Below are 16,671 nucleotides of genomic sequence, written 5' to 3' on the forward strand. Positions count from 1 at the left end.
GATCTACACATACATCTCATTTTGGGGGGAAAACAACATGGGGTGTCCAGTATACTCTAAAACGGCTCTCTAAAGTTTCTGCTACAGGTAGAATGTAATTTTCATAGGCAAATCTGTCCTTCTACCCCCAAACCCAAGGAACTGTGCAGTTGCTTCTCTGAAGTGAAGTGTCCATACAGAGACACACTTTATGGGTATAAACAGATTAAGTTCCAAGTATGAACCTTAAATCCTTCAAATAAATAAAGCATGTTTGAGGCCTACACAAACTCTGTTCAGCTTCAGACTTTTTAGTTATAGTATTATATTTACCACATATTTTCCTATTGGCCTTGGGGCTGAAGTGCCTATTATTACAGATAAATAAATTATGTGCTAAGATATGCCATTTTATAAACAATTTAATTTCAAAATATAGTGTGTAGTATAAAGATAAAGACAGGACGGTACAGTCTCCCAAGGCAAAAGAAATAAAAGCAAAAATAAACAAATAGGACATAATCAAATTTATAAGCTTTTGCACAGCAAAAGAACCATAACAAAACGCAAAGACAACCTACAGAATGGGAGAAAATTTTTTTACATAATGCGACCAATAGATTGACAAGGACTTACTTTTCAAAATATACAAACAGCTCATACAGCTCAATATATTTAAAAAAAAAAAGGGCAGAAGACCTAAATAGACATTTCTCCAAAGAAGACCTCCAGATGCCAATAGGCATATGAAAAGATGCTTATTAACATTGCTAATTATTAGAGAAATGCAAATCAAAGCTACAATGAGGTATCACCTCACAAGAATGGCCATAATCAGAAAGTCTACAAATAATAAATACTGGAGAGGGTATGGAGAAAAGGGACTCCTTCTATACTGTTGGTAGAAATGTAGATTGGTGCAGCCACTATGGAGAACAGCATGAAGGTTACTTAAAAAACCAAAACTAGAGTTACCATATGGTAAGTCCACTCCAGCAATTTCACTCCTGGGATATACCTGGAAAAGATGAAAACTCTAATTTGAAAAGATACTTGTGCCCTGGTGTTCATAGCAGCGCTATTTACAATACCCAAGACATGGACGCAAGCTAAGTGTCCATAACAGATGACTGGATAAAGAAGATGTGATATATACATATATACATATATGTATACATATAATGGAATATTATTCAGCCATAAAAAAGAATGAAATAATGCCATTTACAGCAACATGGATGGACCTAGAGATTACTGTACTAAGTAAAGTAAGTAAAAGACAAATATGATATCACTTATATGTCAAATATAAAAAATGACACAAATGATCTTATTTACAAAATAGACTTTTTTTATGATACATAATTCATCAATTTATTTTAAGCTTTTCAATTAAGAGGAGAGATGAGTGCACACACTTGTTTGTTGTTTTTTTGGTACCTGCTAAATAACAAGTGAAAGGAAATCTAAAGTTAGAAACCAAGTGAAATGAATGATTCAGGAAGGGGAACCACCTGTCAGAGGGGAAAAAAAAGAGGCAATGATTTGGAAAGATACTAAGAAAATGTGGAAATACTAGTCTTTTAAAAAAGGAATCACTTTGCTATAAACCTGAGACTAACACAACACTGTAAGTCAACAATACTTCAACAGAAAAAAAAAAAGACAGTAAACTGCTTCATGTCATACCAACGTTCATCTGGGAGAAATGGGCAAAATGAGAATGCTTTTTAGTCCTAAAATTCCCATCATAACAAAGCAAATAATTGAAATTAAAAGATGTACATTATAAGTATGAATTTTTAGTCTTGTTTGATCTGCTATCATGGACAATATAGAAGAAATTAGATGATCTGAAATTCAAGGCAGCACACATGATTTATCATAATTTTATCCTTAGTTTTTTTAATCAATAGCTGACTCCAAACCTGTTTTTCTTCTAGGTATACTTCTGTATATCATCACCTAGTTGTGAAATACACTCTAAATGACTCCCTTACTTAGAATTCTTATTTCATGAATACTGAAGATTGTAGCTTTCATTTTTCCTCAGCCTTTCAATTTTTTGTATTTTATGAAACTGATATGTGGATATACTAATTGTAATCACTTCACTGTATATCATAATTTGACTAATAAACACTAGTAATTTTGATAAAATACATTGCTTTTTAAATGTAATACTGAAATCAATAACTCTTTTCAGAACTCATGTAATTCCCTCAAGCTAAACAAGATTAGTTTTGCTTAAATCACTGATTTTATAACTTGTCACCGAATGGAATGGATACTATGCCTACTAACTCCAGTTTGTGTATCTAAGACTGTGTGTACTATGTATTTATTCCTCATCCCTCACATGGTCTGAAAGCTTTTGAGCTCAATATATCATCTTTACTGAACTATTTATCAATTGGAGGAGCTGAGTAAATGTTACTCTTTCCATAACATATTGCTTTTGGGTGCCAGTAAAGGATAAATAACGATAGAATAACGTAATAAGTAAGTAAACATTAGGTCAAGAGAAGAGGTAAGTGGTTAGATCCAATGTGAGGTTTAAAAGGGTGGTTTCTGAAGTTGGACCATCTGCACCTGAATTACCTGAAGTACACATGAAATAGGCAGATACCTAAATCAGAACCAGGGAATCACTGCATAAAATGGATTTTACCAGTATGGCATCATACATTTCTCACATTAAGACAAGGAAAATTGGCTTTTTGAAGACATGAGGTTTATGTCTAAACCTAAGCCACAGTCTAAAATCTTAGAAACATAATAAAGGCTGCTATCAGCCAAATTATAATCGAGCATTGGCTTGTTCCGAAAAACAATGTGGAGGACGGAGTCAGAGGAAGGAGGAGGGGACGCAAGTATGGAGGGGAGGCTGAGGAATGAGAAGGTGATTACAATCTCTTAGTAGTCTCAGCAGTGCTTTCTTGATTTTTCACACCGTGGCACATGTAGAAAACAATACTGTTTTATCTAAACACACTGGGGTAAACAGGTCAATTTTCTCTCTGAACACTCCAAAGGAGACTGAGGGGGAATCAGTGCTATCCCCTTGTGGACACTCTGTTGGGAAATTGCTCCATGGAACATCCCATCACCCTCTCTGTTGGTGTGTCCATCACTACATGCTGTTAGCAATACTTGGGCACTGCTTGCATCTTCTCTACTTTGAAAAACAGTAAGGCTAATACCGAGAAGTTGCAATCTCCAGCTCCTTATAAAGAAAGTCATGGGATAATTTCTCCATTTTCACAGTCAATTAGTGAATACAGTTAAGTGGATAGAATGTTACATGCAGAATCTTTTTTTTTATTACTATATGATATTATTTACATTCGAATGAAATAACTTAATAATTATTGTATCAGAAAACATGTTACATATATTATCTTCTTTGATTAGCCATATATGTATCATGTGAAGTGAAATTTCAAGAGAATTTTTATTATTATACACCAAATAAGAAAATACAACAGCAAATATAAAATTAAAAAATGCAAAATATATAGAAAGGTGATAAACCCATTTTTATCCTTAGGTGAAAATTGTTTCCTAATCATGTTGGCATCTTTAAAAAAAACCATGCATTTCAGGTTAAAAAACTAAATAAGAGTCGGGCAGTCAATAAGAGAGAAGTAAAAAAAGTGGTTTTGATATTAACTTCATAAAACAAAAAAACAGCTAAAAACATCAAGTGACTAATATTTCAAATGAAAAGCCTATTGATCATTTTCTTTAATTCTGTAGTACTAGAAGTGATAGTTTCCATATATACATAAATCAATTATGTTGAATTTTAGCAATATATCTTTCAACATCAATTGGATGCATCTAAATAAATTAGGAAATATATAACTGAGAATAATTTACCAACTTAAGAAAACTAAATGGCACAGAGTACCAAAAGTAAACTATTGCAACAGTTAACACTAACATGAAAAACAAATAATTACATGAGAACACATTTTAGGTAGATTTATTTGTAATTTCTGTTTGCTCACGTCTCTAGAAACTTAAATCATTGACGAGTAAGGCAACAAAAATCCCACGTAAAACCAAAGTGTATATTAAGCCTATTCACAAACTTAGAGTAAATGTGAACTAAGCTTCAATTTTATGAACTGAACAAACAGCCACTTCATCCTTACAGCATAGCTATTATAACTACTAATTTATAACTTAAGTCATATCAAAAAGGTGGTTGATGATCTGTTTCCAACCATGAGTTAATTTTGAAGGGAGAAATGGGAGACATAAAAGTCAATTGGTCCCTCCAGAGATTGTAGGCAAATTGTCAAGGTCATTATATGATTTGCTGATGGACCATGTAAGGAAAATTAAACTAATGGAAAATTCTCCTCCAACAAGTTTCCATTAAATAATCTATGAATTGCCAGCTGCCTTTAGCATTCACTTAGTGTTAGAAATAAGAGGATCAAAGAAGACCATAAAAAAAGGAAATTGCAATAGTTGAGACAGGAAGTGATTAAGATAAAAAGATGGACTTGTGTACAGTCAGGGTCATGGTAAAGATGATTTCTGTTCTGACCCCGTTCCGGTATATTGATAATTACAAGCCTAGAGAGAGAAAAAGTAATTTCGAGGTGCCAACAATAGGCATATGTTAGACTTCCAATTATTTCATTATCCACTTTGATGTGAATAAATCCAAATTTTTAAGCTAGAAAAACTGGTACTCATGAAAATTTGTGGAGATAGGATACATGAAATTCTGGGTTTAGCTTAAAGGTTAAGATTGCAAAGTTATTTTTTCAAATTTGTAACTTTCTGATGTTTTAAGATTCACTGCACCAGGGAATGGAAGGATATGGTGTTTTCACTGCTTCATTCGGTGAGCAGCAGGCATGACGTGTTCTCTGTATGGATAGCCTTATGAAAAGCTACTCTTGTGTAGGAAGTGAAGTTCCCTCACAGTCAGGGATGCACTTTAATTCCTACAGTGAGAGGACACATCCAATCTTGCCGAGGAAGCAGGCTGCCTAGCCCTACCCAACAAAAGGGTCTCTTCTATACACAGATTGATGACATCCAAAGAGAGGTGAAACTCACATTCTCTTGTGTGCAGTCCTGAGGTTTAGCAGATAAATAAGAAATGCTAATAAGAATATGGAGAATGAGAGAAAAGGAAGTGGGGGGAAAAAAACTAAGTGTTAGATATACTGAATGCAAATTCAAGAGCCAGAAGAAATAACCAAGATCAACTGAAAGGAGTAGAATTTGGCATACTTGGAAAAAACACATGGTAGAATGATAGCACATGGAATCCTATAAGCTCGAATGGAGATACAAGTTCCTCAGGAATGAAAGAATAAATGTAAAGCATTTATCAGTGTCTATATCATTATTAGTAAGTAACACTTTGCTCATAATTGGTGCTTAATATTCATTATAGGAATTAATAAATGTATTGGGTTTTAATAATAACACATTGTATACCACTTACTATGTGCTGAGCACTATGTTAAGTACTTTATATGTTATATCATTTTATCCTCACTGATTCAACAAGATAGGTACAAATATGACTTTTTTTACAGATGAAAAAACAGACTCAAAAATTTTAAATGACTTGCCCAAGGTCTCATGGTTAGTCAATGAGGAACCAGGGTTGAACCCAGCCCTGTTTGACTGAAAGCTCATAGTCTTACCAGTACAATGCCAAGCTTGTTAGACTTCTAACCAGCACTGGTCTGTGTCATACATACTTGGATCAGTGGTTCTCAGTCCTATCAATCCACATCTTCACATCCCGTTCTTATAAGAAATATTTTGTAATATTCTCTTCACTATGCCAAAAGAAATTCATAGGTAACTAACACATGTATTTAATCAATATAATGTACTGGCTCTAATATAAAGAGTAACTAAAGAAAGTTAATTAATAAAAAGTAACATACACTTCAAAATAGATATTCAATAGATACACTAAAATGCATTATTAAAAAATCTCATGTTTTCATCTAAACATAGAATCATTATGAACAGAACAGTTGTACCTGCAGGATAATACTGGTGTGGGATTTTTTGGTAACTAAAATATATGAGAGGTATTGCCATTGGTGATGTGATTTTCTGAATTGTAAGCAACACATTAAAGTTCTATGCAAAATACAGTGTATCTATTAACATAAGACAAAGTAGAATTCAGGACAAAGGATATTATCCGAGATAAAGAGAGACATTCCATATTGATAAAGGACCCAGTTCTTTATGACCTTGATACGTATGATTCAAAAACAAAGCTTCAAAATTTATAAAGCAAAAAACTGAGAGAACCAAAAGAAGTAACACAAAGTTACTGAGTACTTAGAATCTGCCAGGTTCTTGAGATTCATCAGTAAACAAAACAGAAAAAGATCTCACCCTTGAAGAGCTCATATTCTATCTAAGAAGATAAACAATTTAATAAACTTATGAATAAATAAATTATGTAATAGGGTAAAAGGGCATAAGTATGGGGAGATGTCAAGATAGTACAGGATAAGTAAGAGTGCTGGGAGTGTGGGGCTGCCAGGGATGGGGATAATTAATAGCATTCAATAATGTCACCAGGATAGGACTCACTGAAAGGCCTACTGAGAAGGTGACATTTGAGCAAATTCTCAAGGGAGGCGAGGGAGTTAGCCAAGTAGCTCTGTGGAAGAAGAGTGTTCCAGGCAGAGGAAACTGCTTGGAGCCATCGCTGGAACATGCTGAGTTTCCTCCTGGAGCGCAGAAGGCCAGTGTGGCAAGGGGGACAGTAGCAGGGAATGAAGTTAGAGAAGTAATAGGGACCGGATCATATAAGGCCTTGAAGGTCACTATAAGAACTTCGGGTTTTACAGTGCTACAAAGTTTACAAAAGGTTGGCAGAACTTTGCAGAGTTTTGAGTAGAGGAGGGACATGATCTGACTTTCATGTCAGTGTTCCCTCTGGCTGCTGTGTTGAGACTGGGCTGTAGGAGGATGTTCTGATTATCTATTGCTGGCTAACAATTTACCCCCAAAATGGAGTGTTATAAAACGGCCACCATCCTATTATATCTCTTGATTTCAGGAGTCAAAAATTCAGGCAAGGCTCGGCTGGGCAATACTTCTGTTCCATGGGGCATCAATTAAGGTGACCTGAGTGGCATTTTTCTGGTGGAAGGGCTGCTCTGTAGTGCGCAAGATGGCTCCACTCAGTTCTCTAGTGTTTTGGAAGTTTGGGCTGAGACTGTCAACTGGAGTACCTCCATGTGGCCTGTCCAGCATGGAGGACTTCGGGCAGTTGGATTCTCATATGGAGCGTCAGGGCTTCCAGACTGTTCCAAGAGTCAGGAAGTGAAAATGGCCCATTTCTTAAGACTTGGACTTGGAAATTGGCATACTGTCACTTCTATGATATTGTACGGATCAAAGAAGTTATAGAACCGGCCAAAATTCAAGAAGGGCCATAGATCTCTCTCATCTCTCAATAACAGGAGTGTCAAAGAATATATGGCAAACTCTCCATTCTCTGACCACCGATTACTCATAGTCCTCTGACCACCGATTACTCATAATACTCATAGTGTATTTATAAAATACACTCCCTCTCTCCCCCCAAGTCCATAAATGTGTCATTCCCTTGTGGCACCAGGCTCAGGCTAAGTTCCAGGATCTCACTATCTAGATCACATCGTCTCCCAATCTCCCACTTCCCCCAGCCCATGAGATCTTACTCTAACCAGGGTGGGAAAATCTGCTTTGGTATCGTCGTGTATTTCTTCATATCTGCTTTAAAAGGCACTTTGTTTTGTTCACTTCCGGGATTCCTCTTTGCATCTTTTTATCCCACAGGTTCAGCCATATCAAATGAGAGTCTTGGCTTTAAGACAGTTGTCTCTGATAAAAATTTTTTGAAATCTTTCTTCAAGAGTCTATTCAGAAATTTATTTCCTTTCTTTGCTTTTAATCATCATGAGAAAATTTGACTGGGACATTGTGCTGTATGCCAGAAATGGACACATTGTAACTGACAGTACTTCAATTTTAAAAAAAGAAAAAAAAAAGAAAATTAATGTCAGTGCAGAATGGATAGGCTTGGGGAAACTGGAAGCAGAGATGCCGTTTAGGAAGTGGTTGTAATCTTGTAAGACATAAGATGTGGACCCAAGATCCTGCTTTGGACTGAATCAATGATTTGTTCTCTTGCCCAATGATAATGCTGAAAATTGTTATTTCTTCCCTAGGTTCTAGTGACTCAATCCAAAAGACAGTTTATAATAAATATTCTGTGATTCACCATATCATAAAACTCTTTAGAAGGTCACTAAGACCTTGGAAGTGCTCAGTACATGTTAATCATCATCGTTATTAGTAGTACTTGAAATCTTTAAAACTAAGAATTTTCTGTTCTTTCACAAGTTGAGTAACAGTATTAAAGTTACCAGTAGGTGGGGATGTTGAACAATATTTTCATAGGTTGTCACAAGCTTTGTTTCTGACTTAAAAAAAAAAAAAGTAGAAGCAGGCCTGTGAATAAATATCTTCCTTATTTTGTTACAAAATCTTTTTTAATAGAAGAAGTGTTTAAAACTTATAAAGAACTTTTTAAAGTGTTAGAAATAACCATAAAAAAGATTGGATTCAGCCTAGAATGTGAACTCTGGAACTCCTGGAGAAAGCCCCTCTCACTGCTTAGGGCCAGTCTCTTGCCTCTGGGCTGCTTAGTTGACCCTAAATCAATGTCTCGTCTCGATTTTGGACTCAGTGCTTTGACAGTGGATAACGAAATACAAATGATGAATATGGGTCTGCATCTTACCCACTTGCTGAAAATACTAGGGCAGAGCCTGACTCAACTTCTCCTTTCACTAGTGATAGCTGTTTAGCAACTTCCGGTGCCAGGTGCTAAATTAGGTACTTTTCATACTTGGTATTATTTAATCCTCACAGCTGCCCTAGGAGGTCAGTACCATTACCCGTTTTACAGATAAGGGAACTGAGAAATTACGTTACTTAGCTAGGCTCATTCAACTATTAGGTGGTGGAGACAGAATTTCAACTCTGTCTTGGTTGACTCTGTTTTGCTCCTATTTGCCTAATAAGACTTTAAAAGAGAAACTAACTTAAACATGTGCACTGTTGGTCTGGTCACACCTCAACTTAAGGTATTTAATTGACGGCCTGCCTATGTTTTATCCTAGGAGTCAATTCTTGCCGAAGAGTCTAAAGATGACATGAAACTAGCAAATATTATCTCCCTCAGTGCAAAACTACAGCATTCAACTGAAAATGCAGCTTCAGTCTCATGTGGGGTTCTGTTGGCATCTATAGAAGCTGCCAGTTTAGCAACAAAAGAACATTTTGCTGACTTACCTACAAAAGTTTTTCCTTGGACTTGACATTCTAACCTAAAGGGGACATTGTTTTCCTCTTATACTTTAGGGAGTAACAGTAGAGAGGGTTGAGAAGACAAGACACACAGAGAGCATTAGAAAATAATTCTAATTCATCTGTCTAGCAGAATTTATAAAGAATCCCTTCAAATCAGTGAGAAAAAGGGACAAACCCCACTCTGAAATGGTCAAAGCACTTAGCACATGCATTTTGTAAATGGTATCTCCATATGGTCGCATCTCTCTAGGGTGAATAAAGGCTGAGAAGTCAGAGATCTGGGCTGGGTTGGGGGCAAGGGGATATCTGCCTACTTAATTTACCCAATGTTTCCCATTTTATTTAAATAAAAAATCCTTGTATCAAAGGATATCTGTTAATGTCTTAAGGAAGTCTGGGAAACACTGACCTAGAAATTTTATTCTTTTTCTCTTCCTCTAGTAGCTCACATACAATTCTCTCTCAGATTTTCCTAACACCCAAACTAGGAAGTCATCAGACATCTCTCTTCTGCTAGCAGTCTATCATTCACTGAAATTGTAACTCATTCATGTTTTTGCTTTTCCTGCATTTCCTAGGAGATTTTTTCTTAAGTGGAGTTAAGTTTTCTGTTTACCTCATAAGTACAAGAAAATGCTTTCATCATCTCTTATTTACTAAAGCAAGTTATAGTGGTTTTAAACTAACCATGAAAGTAAAGTGTGAAAATACACTAAGAGATAATAATAGTTCAAAAGTTGGAAAAGGTCAACTATTATTCTTTTCCTGTTTTCCCTTTACTGTCTTTGAAGTCAAATGGAAGAAACTCTTTGACCTTTTGCATTTTCTAAGATGGACATATTCTGTTACTGTTAGGTAAACACAAAGAGAGAACCATGAAGTTCAAAACAAATGTTTCAGCCACACCTCATTAAAAATAATATTTACTACATATTTAGTAAGAGAAAAGACAAACAGCTTGTATTTTATCTTTTATCTCATTTCATTTCAATATCTTAGGATAAATATAACAGTAGTACAAAAACACTGAGAAATATTATGTAGTTTTTGTGAACATTTTTTTACTTCAGATTATGGTTGCTATAGCCAGCATAGCTGCTATAGCCAGCTATGTCAGCATCCTTAGTGCAGCTGCAGCTGCAATGAAAACTGAGAAAAGAAAAAATATAAATTTTAAAGCTGACAATTTTTCTAAGTAGTGATGTCAGCAAATTCTGTTGGCTCTACCTCTTAAATACATCTGAATTTGACTCCTTCTCACTGCCTCTGCTTCTACCAGACTTATCGGAGGCAGCATCATCTTGCCTAAATTATTGCAACAGCTACCAACTGGCTTCCAATCTATTCTCAACTCAGAGACAAACTGATTCTTTAAAAATGTAAATCAGTCTCGTGGGAGTTCCCTTGTATGTTATTTGTTGCTTTTCCCTTGATGCTTTTAATATTCTCTTGTTATCTTTAATTTGAGATTAACAGATACACATTACTATATATAAAATAGATAAACAACAAGGACCTACAGTATAGCAAGGGGAATTATATTCAATTTCTTGTAATAATATATAATGGGAAAGAATCTGAAAAAATATGTGTATATATCTGTGTATAACTGAATTGTTTTGCTGTACACCTGCAACATTATAAATCGACTAGATTTCAATAAAAAATAAAATTAAGAAAAAAATGTAAATCAGTATATATTGTTCTACTACTCAAAACCTTGCAATAACTTCTCATTTAAAACCAAAGTCCTTACAGTGATTTGCAAGGTCCTCACTGACACTCCCTTGTCATTCCTGTAATTCACCTCTTACTACCCTCCTCCTGCTCCTTTTACTCCAAAGGCACCGGCCTCCTTGCTGCTCTGGGTGCTCCCTCTTCAAGCCTCTGTCCTCACCTCTTCTGGATCATTCTTTCCTCCATACCCACAGGCTTCTCTCTTTCACCCTCTATAAATCTTTGCTTAAATGTCATTTTCTCAGCAAGCCCACGGCTGACCAATTTGCCTGACCAAGACTCGACTCTGGAACTTCCTATGTCCCTTTACTGCTTTTTTATTCTTCATAACCTTCCTAATCCCTTCTAATATATTCTAAAACATACATTTTGTATAATTATTTGCCTCCTCCATTGGAACGTAAGCTTTTTCTGCTTTGTTCACTTCTATTTTTTCAGCACCCAGAACAGTGGCAGAGACATAGCAGACACTAACTATGTACTGAATATGAATGTACTATAGACATAGTTTAGTATACTTCTTTACCAAGAAAGGAAAGAAGCTACAGGTAAATGAAAAATAGTTTTGATCAATTGCCAAGTAATTGCCTGCAGCTAATTTAGACAAAGCATGCCTCAGAATAGAATTGCGAGTAAAAATGATCCAAGCTCTCTCTCCACTGCCTCAAAAGCACTAAATTGCTACACAATCAGTTAACCTTTGATAATACTTCAGGAAATTTGATAACAGTCTATCAGCACACCTATATTTATGATTCAACCTTATTTCTTGTTTCCCAACTCCCATTTCTACTTTATAGATTTAAAGAATTATGAAGATTAATTTCTACAGCATTTGAGGACAAGTTGATGGATTCCAAAAGCTAAATAATACTGGTTAATTGAATCTAATTAACTAGGATTCTATATAACAGTCATACATACAATTGTTATCTTTCTAGATTAGTTATCTGTTACACTGTCTTTTTTAAAAGTAATAGAGCGGTTTCTACCTGTTTGTTTTCAATAGCCCTATTATCTCTTTCTGTAAGTAAATTTTGAAAAAAACGTTCAGTGACTGTTTGCCAACTGAAGCCACCAGATTTGCAACAGTTCACCAACTTGATTTAACCAAATTTGTCTGCTTTGGTTTAAGGGATTAAAATCTGTTGATCATCTGGAATCTTAAGGGAGAAGATTTGCTGTTGTCTCTGAGACAATGTTTTCTTCCCACTCAAAATCACCAACCTCTTTATTTCTGCCTATACTGATGTGAAAACTACAAAGAGGAATACTCCTATTCCTGAGCAGTCCTGCAGTTTTTTCACTGATAACCTGTTCAAAGGATGGAGTTTCTGAGTTTGTTCTCTAATTACTTGTCCTTTACTTTGGCCTGTTCCTGCTACAGAGCTAAAACTTACAGCTGCATGTGTAGCACGTACGAAGTTATTTATCCTTAAAACACAAACATGTGATACTCACAACATGAACTGTGAACCTGACGGAGTATGTTGAAAACAAATAACAAGTCGGTAGTGAACGGTCTGTTGGGCCTACAATCAGCCCTGTGCTTACCCAACCATCCCATCAGGAGTGGAGGGCGGAGAATGAATAAAGCAGGTGTCACTGATTCCCCAAACAAATCTTTATTCTGAGACCACAAACCAGAGAAAACCAATGCACACTTGGAGTTTCTGCTTTTAGCTTGTGAGTGGGCTTCACCAGTATTCAGATTTCTGAGTTCCTCCAGGGGCTGCAGGTTCTTATCCTACATCCACCCAACCAAGAAGGGCAGTCTAAGCTGGAACCACCCATTTCTGTGCTGTTCCGATGTACCCGTTCATTTGTTCATCAACTAGTTATTGAGTGTCTACTATGTGCTAGACACTGTATAAGATACTGTATATATTCAAATAACCCTACGTACATAATCTCTAAACCTCATAGAGCTTTATTTTTTTTTACATTTTTTGAGTAATAGTCATTTTACAATGTTGTGTCAAATTCCAGTGTAGAGCACAACTTTTCAGTTATATATGAACATACAATCATTGTCACATTTTTTTTCCACTGTGAGCTACCACAAGATCTTGTATATATTTCCCTGTGCTATACAGTATAACCTTGTTTATCTATTCTACATTTTGAAATCCCAGTCTGTCCCTTCCCACCCCCTGGCCCCTTGGCAACCACAAGTTTGTATTCTATGCCTATGAGTCTGTTTCTGTTTTGTATTTATAGTTTTGTTTTTGTTTTAGATTCCACATATGAGTGATCTCATATGGTATTTTTCTTTCTCTTTCTGGCTTACTTCACTTAGAATGACATTCTCCAGGAACATCCATGTTGCTGCAAATGGCATTATGTTGTCAGTTTTTATGACCGAATAGTATTCCATTGTATAAATATACCACATCTTCTTTATCCAGTCATCTGTCGATGGACATTTAGGCTGTTTCCATGTCTTGGCTATTGTAAATAGTGCTGCTAGGGACACTGGGGTGCAGGTGTCATTTTGAAGTAGGGTTCCTTCTGGATATATGCCCAGGAGTGGGATTCCTGGGTCATATGGTAAGTCTTTTCCTAGTCTTTTCAGGAATCTCCATACCATTTTCCATAGTGGCTGCACCAAACTGCATCTCCACCAGCAGTGTAGGAGGGTTCCCTTTTCTCCACAGCCTCTCCAGAATTTGTCATTTGTGGACTTTTGAATGATGGCCATTCTGACGGGTGTGAGGTGATACCTCATCATAGTTTTGATTTGCATTTCTCTGATAATTAGTGATATTGAGCATTTTTTCATGTGCCTATTGCTCATCTGTATTTCTTCCTTGGAGAATTGCTTGTCTAAACCTCATAAAGCTTTAAAATATAATGGAGGAGATGGTAAACACATAGTAAACACATGACTAACAGCAAGAGATATTAATAAATGCTGTGAAGAAAGTTAGTAAGTTCTCTAAGGAAGTGACATTCAAACCAAAGTCAAGTACAGCAGGTTGAAAATACTCTATCAACATCTGTAGGGTAAAAAGAATGATCTTTATAGTTTTTCAACTTTGAGCCCAAAACAGAAACCCGGGTAAGAATGTCTAGGTTCATCACCAACATAAGCATCTGCTGTATGCAGAAAATTTACTAGAGATGTGGGAATACAGGAGCACAGTTTGAAAGTTCCTTAAGAAAATTTATTTCATAAATTATGTATTACTTATTTACCTTAGAGAAAAGAAAGCTAAGCAGTTGTCTGGGACCATGTCTATACACATCAAAAAACTGATTGAAAAGTGAGAAGTTAACCCAATCAACTAATTGTATCAATAGTACAGAGGTAGTGATTCAGTAGACTTGCTTTTCCTCTGAATTTACAATTTAGCTTGATATTGAAAATGACTTTCAAGCATGTGAAACTCATACAAAAAAACTAAAACTTTGTAGCTTTTTTATAACTCCACTGAAAATAGAATTAATTGCAAATTTGAAAGATTCAATAAATACATAAAAAGATGGCCAAGACAATAATTGGATACTGAGGTATATCCTTTGGGATTTTGATTTCCTTACCTATTTTATAATTAGTGATGAGCTGGGTTAAAAAAAAAAGTACTTATATAACTGGGACAGTAATTTCAGAGCTAAGGGAGAAGATGATGAAATGTTATATTACCATTCCATGTGAGACTATGGAAGGTGAACCTAAATGGTAACCTAAATGATTAAAATTCTTCTCTTGGCCAGGGGCATGCAAACACACACACACACACACACACACACACACACACACACACACACACTCTCAAGTTACCACAAAATAATTCTTTACAATTAGCATTTTTTGCATGACTGGTAGAAAAAATAAAGAAAATGAAAGTAGCTTTGAAAAATGAACACTTGGCCTGTTTCGTTTTGAACTAATAAGACAATAAGAATGTTTCTGCTGCTTAACTTTAGGGGAAAACAACTATCCTTCACTTCATTTGGTGGTAAGTAAGGCAAGTAGACTTGGTCTTCTTAGGGGGGGTGCCCTAGTCATGTCCTGCTCTGCAGTGGATTGATGGATGAGAAGTACTTTGTGGGTCTTTTGACTGGAGGTGTTAAATGAGCATGGGTATCAAGCAAATGATGAAGTTGTTGGTGGAAGATGAGTGAGGATGATCTGAGTTACAAATGGGTAACTACAAAGGCAGGATCATTATCTCAGGAAACATTCCTGTGTTACCTGGGAAGCAAGGCTCAAATCTGTTCTAACAGACTGTAGTTCTTACCTTTTCTGGAGGTATCAGGCTCTGATACAATCTGAAAAAAGCAGTAAATGCTCTTCCCAGAAAAATCCACATATGCATGTTCACTCAAAATTTTTATACAATTTTAAGGGATTCGCAGACTTTTTATGAGGTCCATTCATACACTCCTGGGCTGTCCTAAGTAGGGTAATATCCTCTATGTTGCACATTAAAGAAAATTAATTATCTAATGTTAAAACTATATTTCACATAAAAAAATGCCAGGTGAGAAATTTCAATTACAGACAGGCATACAGCAGATGGCATACAATGGAGCAGAAGTGCTGCGGTGAGAAATAACAATTTAATATGAAGCAGCACAGTGATGGAATACTGAGACAAGGTGAGTAAATGCAGGGAAACAGGGGACCCGATAGGGGAAGGATTGCGAGAGGACCAAAACTGGACTGTTATTTTATCATCTTCTTAAGGACCAACTCTAATCTGATTGATATACTTGAAATCCAAATAAATGAAACAAATCACTTAGCTATGCAGCCAGTTGGGTCCACTGAAGATATAGGGTTTTGCCATCTAATTTTACCTCTAGCTGAAGTTTGCTGAACTTTGTGATTTTTTGTGCTGAACAATGGTATCCCTTTAGTGCTCCACGCTGCTTAAGCATCATATGAGCCAATAATTTGATTTTTGCAAGTGAATGATAACAGTAACAGGCTATGTAAGATGCTGGCCATATCTAGTGAACACTCTAGCTCCGATGCGCTTACTGGGGCTGCAGTGAGTCATCCCGTCAGCTGTGCTAGAAACTAATAATGACACAGCAAAGCATCCTTACTTATTGATTTTACATCCTTACTGTACTTGTCCAAACAAGGCGATGGTATGTTGACGAGAATTACTTGGGTAGTGCTATAACTTCTGTACTGTTCTCCTTACATAATATTAGCAAGATATTTCTTTCTATAAAGATAGTCACAGAGAAATACAGAACCTTGAGATCAAAAAGAGAAACAGGCTAGTGCCATCAGTAGTTCATCTCTCAAAATTTCATCGAGTTTTTATCTTTCAGAAACAGCTGTTTAAGGTTAAAAAAATTCTTTACGAATAGTAACAGTTACTGTTGTTATTTTTAAGTGCTTTTAAGCTACAGAAAATATGTAGTAACTGTAATATTCAAAATGATAGCTAAACATTTTGTTCCTAGTCCAAAATTAAATCTTGATAATAATAGAAACTATAACAGTAAAGATGTGCCCAGTGGAATTCTGAAGAAATTAATATACTCTGTATCTTCCTTCACACTTAACTCAGTAACGGATTTACATTCGAGGGAGATAAAACCTTTTGTTTTCTTATCTTC

General features: G+C 35.8%; 1 long non-coding RNA gene across 1 annotated transcript in view; it reads right to left on the reverse strand.

The window, feature by feature from the left end:
* Positions 1-501: 501 nt before the first annotated feature.
* LOC116154392 (uncharacterized) overlaps positions 502-16,671 on the reverse strand; it is a 52,664-nt gene continuing 36,494 nt past the window's right edge. Inside the window, exon 5 of the long non-coding RNA XR_004138278.2 lies at positions 502-997. This is a non-coding gene — a long non-coding RNA (uncharacterized LOC116154392). The remainder of the gene's footprint in view (positions 998-16,671) is intronic.

The sequence above is a fragment of the Camelus dromedarius genome, chromosome 6 (assembly GCF_036321535.1).
Source record: "Camelus dromedarius isolate mCamDro1 chromosome 6, mCamDro1.pat, whole genome shotgun sequence".
In the NCBI taxonomy this organism is placed as follows: Eukaryota; Metazoa; Chordata; class Mammalia; order Artiodactyla; family Camelidae; genus Camelus; species Camelus dromedarius.